Here is an 8,953-nt window from a genome sequence, read left to right on the forward strand (position 1 = left end):
TTGTTGATAAAGGGGAAACCCAAAATGTCCACAGTATGTCTTTGTCTAATAAACTGAAGCTTACAATTGAAACACTTATCGTTATTTTTTTTTTAGAACAAGGTAAAATATGGGCAAAGCTTTTTTGTGCTTTTTAGGTCAACCCTGTTGTTGTGGGACCGTGCGAATCTAGAGTGGACTATTTCTGAGAAGTCAAATTATAACATCCTTAATTCACATAAATGGAAAATTATTATAAATTGTGTTGAAAAAGACAATCACTTTCATTTCTTAACCGATACGCAGTTACAACGTAGCGACACGTAATATAAATTTACCAACGGAGTGACAAGTATATAATTTACGCAAGCTTATAGAAAATGACAACCTTAAACTCTTTTTTTTTTAAGAGAAGAAAAAAAAACGAAATATAAAACAAATTAAGTCTTGTTTTGTTTTAATGGTTTTACGGCGCTTGTGATATCAGCGCCAGTAAAAAGGAAGAAAATTTGATAGTAAAAACATTCCAGACGTACAATTAAAAGGGCTTGAGGAAAAAGTAAGACATAGGGGAAATGGTTCAAATAGGGAACAGATCATGTAGATTCCAAAAGCACACTATCAGTGTAATAGTTTGAGATCACCTATAAGTCTCACCCAGACACAATGACAAGATCCCACGAAGAGGAATACACTCAAGTGTTTAAAAATAATATGTTTAAAATAAGAAATAACAGTATATAAGAGAGAGAGAGAGAGAGAGAGAGAGAGAGAGAGAGAGAGAGAGAGAGAGAGAGAGAGATGATTTACAAGGAGAAAAAATATCATCTCCCAAAACTATAACAATACATTCGATTGTTTCCCTCCCAGCCAAAGACCCTGGCGTACAGGGGATAGAAAAGACAGCAAGTACCTCTCCGACCACCATGGGAGGTCGGGAACTCCACCCAGTAAATCAAGTCTCTAAACTCCAGTCAACAGAGCCAATGACTTCAAAGGTAATCACACGCATTCAAACACTTATGCACACATTGTCTAACAAATAAGTAACGCCATATTTAAAAAAACTGTTATTAAACATAATTAATTTTATTACGACTAAATAAATCATTAAAACATTTATAACATCAAAACCAACATGATATACGCTTTTGCAATGTTCTATTTATGTTATTATTATTATTATTATATTATTATTATTATTATTATTATCATTATCTTCTTTTTTTACATTTTTTTTCTGGAAGTTCTATCCTAAGAGCAATTCATCACCTAAAATACTAAACACATTCTAGGATTTCGTCAGAGGATACACTCACACGGTTACAAGAAAAAGAAATTCATGTCCCTGAAAAAAAAATCCATCTGATCGTTTACTTCACTTACTCGGTATTGCTGGGGGTTTACACTGTTTGCACACTACAAAGCCATTTCAGCACCTTTAAAATGGAAGATTGAAGGGTAAAAAGCGAGTAAAATCTTTCAAGACAAAGGGGCCATATTCACCCAAGATAAAAGACCAATATATTTTCCTTGACTTGTAGTACATCTGAAACCATCTAAATATGCAATGCCATAAAATCTCCACCAATGAAACAGCAAAATAATCTACAACTAACAATGATATCTTATTATAACCAAATAAATATTGTCTCTACATTTGTCTGTCATGTGCATTTTTGCGACCGCAAATATCAGGGCGAATCCGCAAATTTTGGCAAATTTCCCAAAATTGGCAAATCGTGGCAAATTTTGGGAAAATTGGCAAATCGCTTGGCAAATTTTGGAAAAAAAAAAGAAGCAAAAACAAAATAACGAAAAAAAAAGTGCGAAACTTGAGAAATGTTGCAGCTTTGCCTAGGCCCAAACCAAGGGAAGCTTCTCTCTACGGATAATGATCCTTTAAATGTAGCCTCCTTAAATGTAATAAATTGTCTTTTATATATATTTTTTCTGTATCGCGTGTTAATTTTTACTGAAACGCTTAGTTCTCCTCGGCAAAATTTTTTGGCAAATTTTAGGTCCCAATTTGGCAAAAAATGCAGATGACAGATTTATACAAGTTCTTTCTATTTTTATTGATACGTCAATAATCATCAATCCATATATTCCTCCTTTGCATTTCAGTAAAATAATTTATTGTTTGCCATCACAGAAAAGCTATTAAAAATACGGACTTCGGAAAAATATAATCATACAGACCATTAAAAAAAACATAAACATTGCACTTGAATTAAACATTACACTGGCCCTGTGGAATTGTAAAAAAAAAAAAAACCCTTAAATTATGTATGTATGTTCGAATCATTAATGACAGCGATGCAGAATGTTATATATATTTTATATTATATTATATATATATATATATATATATATATATATATATATATATATATATATATATATATATATATATATATATATCGCAGATATTATTAACCAATGTTCTTACTGATACTGATAGCTTTTTTAACCAATGGAAATATATGTTTATTTGTGATTCTATTGTGGTCATGAGTGATAAGAACATCGACTTAAGCGACATCGACTTATGTGGAGTGTTTTTTTTTTTTCTTTCTTACTAAGATAATGTTATATAGAAGAAGAGGGAGGGACCAAAAAAATTACCGACTTGGGTAAAATTGACTTAAGCAACGTCGACGTATCCAGAGTGTACTGTTTGTTTTTGTTTTGTTTTTAAGGGTTTTACGGCGCTTGCAACACATTTAGGTTATATCAGCGCCAGTGAAAAGGAAGAAAATGGGATAGTCAAAGTTCTAGAATTACAATTAAAGCACCCAGGAAAAAGTAAGACAAAGGGGAACTGATATTATACTGATAACAAAAAGGGATCAGATGTAGATTCCAAGAGCATACCACCAATGTACTTAGTTTGAAATCACCTACAAGTCTTATCCAGACACAAGCACAACATCCAACAAAGAGGAACACACTCAGATGCTTACATTATACATTCAAAATAAAAATTAATAATACACAACAGAGAGATGATTTACAAGGAAAAAATATAATCTCCCAAAACAATAACTATGCATCTGACTGTTTCCCTCCCAGCTAGGACTCCGGCCAGTGCCAGGACAAAATCAAGTAATCTCATTCGAGACAAAGACAGAAAGCATGTTGGAAAACAGATACAAGGGGATAGAAGACACAGTATGTACCTCCCTGCCCGCTATGGGAGGTCAGGATCCCCACCCAGTGAGTGCACTGTAAATGGTTTTATGTATTCATTTTTAGTCAGTAGTATTTCTATTTGAATTGAACTTAATGAATTACATTTATTTGAAGTGTATAACATTGTTAGATTTATCTTGATTGTATTCTTAACAAAATGAATGAAGAAGGATTGGCAAGAGCGGTGTTTTCAGAATGATGCATTGATATTATTCATAAAATGGAATGAAATTGGGCGAGTTTTACAAAAACATGATGAAATTGAATATATAAAATAAAAGCACACCAACATATTGAATGACCAACAACAGTATGAATATATTTTGATTTGTGTTAAAATATTTTTTTAATGCATTGACTCAATATAATTCAAATAAACACTTTCATCTTGGAACTAGCAATTAGATATTTTTATTAAATTTACCGAGATTTCTAAATTATGTGATGTCTATTCTGAATAACAATTAGGTTCAAAGTTACTTTATTACCCAAAAACAGTTTGGTGGAGCCAGATGTAATATAAACGATTAGCATGCATTGAAAATCTGATACTTGGATACCCTAAATAAAATTGTTGCACAAAACTTGGAAGAGTCAGCGCAGTGTGTGCTCAAAGACCCTCCTCCCTCCTGAAAATCAGTTTTACAAGTCAATATTTAACTCTCTCGGGTTCGTCATAATTGAAAATTGAACATATGTATTTGTTCCATTTTCCATATGAAATCCAGAGAGTAAACCCCTTATTCTAAAGGGATGAACTTGATCTAGGTCATGATTCCGTTCTGCAAATTTTATTCAAAGTGCCAGCTGGGAGATTTGAGTCTAGGCCCCCCTTAGAAGTATTTTCATACGTGTTTTGTGTGTGCTCTTATTAATTAGGCCATTGATAATGATAATAAGAAAGATAGTAGCAATGGTTGCACAGTGTAGATGTTGTGTTTCTTGAATCAGGTTACCTACTTTACACAAATGAACCAACACGAGGTGTGTGTAAATTGAGCGGAATCAAGACAAGTGGGCAACCCCATAATTTTTTCTAGACTATGTTCTCTTTCTATCGATCAAAAAAGTATTGGCCAACAGATAGCCTTTTAATATTAAAAAATGAATGATGCTTATTAAGAGATTTGATATAGTATGAAATGATGGTCAAGTAACTTAAGTGAACAAAAACAAATTTAACATTTTTTTATAATACAGCATAGCCCAGTAGTCTTTTGAACCAATCAATTACAGTGCAGCCCACTTATAATGCCATCTGTTATAGCGACAATCCTCTCTATAGCGACGACATGAAGTACAATTTCCGATTTTTCTCTATATATACTCTACTATTAATTTTTAAAAACTCGCTCACCAAACTACATACATTTTCGTGAAAACCCTGTACAGTGACATCAATTTGGTGATAATTGCAAATTTCAAATCGACTGTAAAAGGTAAATTTATGGTCCAATGTTTGTTTCCAACAAATGAAATCTCATAATTGTATATAATGAAAATTCTTGATAGGTGGACCAATGATATCCAATCTCCTCTGAACCAGTTGATGTGGGCATTTTGCTTATGCGAGGCAAAGTGAAGTAAAAACCTAATTTATTGCTTCACATTGCACAAGCATTCATGGTGAGAGCCAATGCCACAGCGGTTGACCAGCTAGTGAACACTCCATACACAACAGAGCAGGCCTCAGTAATAAGATACTGCACTACTGACCCGCTATCAGAATCGCTGATTGCTGATCACACGCACGAATATGGAAATGAACACAATGTCTATTCCTACTTCTACCAAATTGAACAGAAAGTGCGGACAATGATATCTTTGGTGCGCGAGCGACATGTCAATATTTTCAAAGTAGCCTACTTCAGCTGAGATTGCTGCTACAGATACTTGGAAATAGACTGGAAACATTCTTCTCAGACTTTCCCAGTGAAGGTGCTATAACAGTATATTAGCTACTATTTTAAACAAAGTGAATTCTTTTGTATGTCATGAGGGATGCCAACTCCAGACTAATAGACAATTGTGTAACTGAAGCAAGATAAGATTGTTTTTACTGTAAATAAATGAGATGCTAATTTACTTTTATATAACACAATGGAATAGAAATCTGCTTCAATTTACGAATACCGATGAGGTTGAAGTTTTGGGTTTCCCATTTGTTTGTTTTTGTTTTTAAGGGTTTTATGGCACTTGCATCAAATTTAGTTTATATCAGCGCAGTAAAAAGGAAGAAAATTGGATAGTAAAAAACATTCTAGATGTACAATGAAAAGGACTTGAGGAAAAAGTAAGACAACGGAGAATGTTAAAAAATAGGGAACAAATGTAAATTCCAAGAGCACACTATCAGAGTACTTAGTTTGAGATCACCTAAAAGTCTCACCCAGACACCAGCACAAGATCCCGCTAAAACGAATACACTCAAATGTTTACAAATCACATGTTAAAAATAAAAAATAAAAAATAGCAGTATAGAAACAGAGAGATGATTTACAAGGAAAAAGTATCATCTCCCAAAACTATAACCATACATTCAACTGTTTCCCTCCCAGCCCAAGGACAACCGGCCAGGGTCAGTACAAAACTTAAGTAATCTCATTCCAAGACAAAGACAGAAAGCAAGTGGAAAACAAATACAGGGGGATATAAAACCAACAAGTACCTCCATGCTACTATGGGATGTCGGGAACCCCACCCAGTTTCCCCTTTGTCAACAACCCTATAGAAGATGAAAGACCAGAGGATGACATTGTTTATTTGCCTCATTAACAGCATCCTCTCATTCATCGTATTTTGTTGACAAAGGGGGGCCCAAAACGTTAATATCATTATCATCCGTGTTTTTTAAATTAAATAGAAATTCTTTTTCCATTTTATTTTTGTTATTTAGTTTTCGAGCTTCAAGCAGCTACATTTGCATTACTTCAACTTTATAAAGGAAGTTAGCTAATGAAGTACCATTTTATAGTGCCAAACGACTTCAGATTTTCTTGTGTTAACTTATGTTCAATAATCAATAATCTTTTCAAACTGAAAAATTAGATAATGGAATTCAGGAGTAAATTCTACTAAAGGCAGTTTAGGCTTTACCGTCCTTATACTATATCAGAGGGTGGAAATCTTTCATTTTTTCTATTTCTTATATAAGACGATAAATCTGACTTCACAAAAAAAAAAAGAAAACAATTAAACTAAATAAATAAATACAAACCCTTCAATATGCAGGAACTGCAATTAAAACATTAAAAATGATTTATCTTTTTAATTTTATAAAAACTGTAACAAAGAGGATCACATAACTGATATGCTTAAATCAATGGGTCAAAAGGGACAAATTGAATCACATTTTTAAAATAGCATTGCGTTAACTATACAAAATCAAAAATATTAATACACGATGTAAATATGTTTCTTGAAGCGTTTGTATAAGTAAAAGTTTGAATATCAATGCAAAACAATATGTGATATCAACAATGTGCCTACAATACAGACTATTTACACGGAAATAGATCAATAATAAAGATGAGAATATTGATACAGGAAAAGTGTGTGATGACAGTAAGACAGATCAATGGCGATAAAAACAATGAAAAATTAAACTGATAATTCCAATATTTATTTTGAGTCTGTCTGCAACTTTTTAGAGTTTATCATCATAAGCATTACTATCATCAATTAATGACGTAAAAAGGGCTCACAGAGCAGAAGTTTATTCTGATTTCTGTGGCTTCCAATTAATGGTAACAAATATTTGATTACATAATGTAAAATAAAATATGATGTCATGCAGACTTGAGTATTCTTTTCTTTTTATATTGGTTGCGATAGGAAAAATGGAAAAAAGTAAGATGCTATTTCAAAATATAAAGAAATCAGAAACATTTTAAAATGTGCAAGCAACAGGAACATGATCTGAAGAAATATTTGCTAGGTTTGATTAAAAATCCTCAATTGGTTAAAGAATTGTGCCAATTATACCAAAGTCATTTTAAAAATCACAATATCAAATTTCAAACTTGCAATTTTGTATTGCACATCAACGCGCCTCCTAATAATCTAGGTCTGATTCTAGTTCACCAAATAGACATTATGAATTTAAAATGAAAAAAAACCCATTGGATTCTGTCCTCCATTTTGTGGTTACTTTTATTTGAAAAGCAGTTTCAATGTAATTCATTTTGGAGCTTTAAAATCTCAACACTCTAGTGTTTGTTCTAATAAACTAGATACGCTAGTTCTTTTTTTGCTTCATTTATTTAAGAGATTAAGGAGCAGGCACCTGTGTAAGATAAAGAACTGAACAAGTGTGTATGAAAGGTACCAGACAAGCAAAAAAGAAAAATACAAGAAAAAAAAAACATCCCAAAAAAATCAGTCGACCTCGTATTAAATCAACTTAATTTCATTTGTTTGAAAAAGTTAAAGATTGGAACAAGGGTTTTTCATTGAATGTAACAAAAGCATTTGAAAAGGGTTGGAGTGCGATTATAAATTGAGATATCTTATTTATGAATTTGAGCAAACAATGCATTCAATTTGGAAATTATCTAAAGCTTTGTTCAGTTAGCATTCCAGTCTATTTCAGTTACATTTTTTCTTGAAAAGACCCGAACAGTGTTATTCAGCACCATCATTGAACACAAATGAAAGTAATCTCTTTTGTAGGCAATGTTTTGAGGAAATGGCCTTGTCAAATAAACTCAAAGTTCAATGCAAAGATTTTCTGATGGCGGTTTTTTGCATCGCACGTTGCAATTTTTTACAAATTTTCGAGATTTTCAATTTTCAAATTTAAAATCAATTTTTTTTAAAAAAGGCAGAATTTTTTTCTTTTTAATTTGATAGCTCGGGAAGAACATGAAAGACAATTAATCAATGTTTCTTTTTTACTATTTCATTTTCTTCCTTTTTACTGGTGCTGATATGACCTTTACATTTTGTTCACAAGCGCCGTGAAACCCTTAAAAACAAACAATTACCTTTCTCTTTCATGAAATAATTAGTAAAATTAATCGCCATTTTTGCAAATTTTATTAGCAAATTTCTCGCAAATTTTGCTGTTTTTAGCATGCAAAATTTGGGATTTTACTTGCAAATTCAGGATTATTTTTTTTTTGCAAAAAAACCGCCATGTCAGGATTTTGCAGTACTGGTTCAAAACCAAGTCTGTCAAGTCAGTGATCAGAAAATTATCTACTGTCGATGGTTAGGTCCCTGAGATATTCCTTGCGAAAGTTCAATTCGAAAAAATCGTAAGTAAATTCAAAAGTACAATGGGATATCACCAATGAAGAAGTGCCGGTTCTGGCAGAAAGTGAACAAGAACAAGGGACGACGTGTTAATTGTCTGTGAATATGTTTGAAAACAAACTCAAAAAATTGATCAGACGACATTCACAGGAGCTAGTATTGAGTTGTTATACAGTCCATACAATACTGAGAAAGGATTTCAAATTTACAAACAATTGTTGAACCTGTAAAACATGAGCTTCTTCGGAGGGATAAGTTAGTGCGAATGGAAATGATTCTTGGTTTAAAGGAAAAATGGAGAATGATCCTGACTGGATACACCACATATGGTTTTCCAATGAGACTCATTTTTATCTGAATAACATCAACCGACGTTCAAAAGTAGACCAGATTCAGTGAGCCAGAGAGTCATTACCCCTAAGTTACTGGAATGGTGTGCTATGAACAGCACTTCCATCATTATTTTTTTTTAAGATGACAATGGACACTAGCTAGAATAACTCATTTGAACTATAGAGGAACT

The sequence above is a fragment of the Berghia stephanieae genome, chromosome 1 (assembly GCF_034508935.2).
Source record: "Berghia stephanieae isolate SIO BIC M18660-M18661 chromosome 1, UCSD_Bste_1.3, whole genome shotgun sequence".
Lineage (NCBI taxonomy): Eukaryota > Metazoa > Mollusca > Gastropoda > Nudibranchia > Aeolidiidae > Berghia > Berghia stephanieae.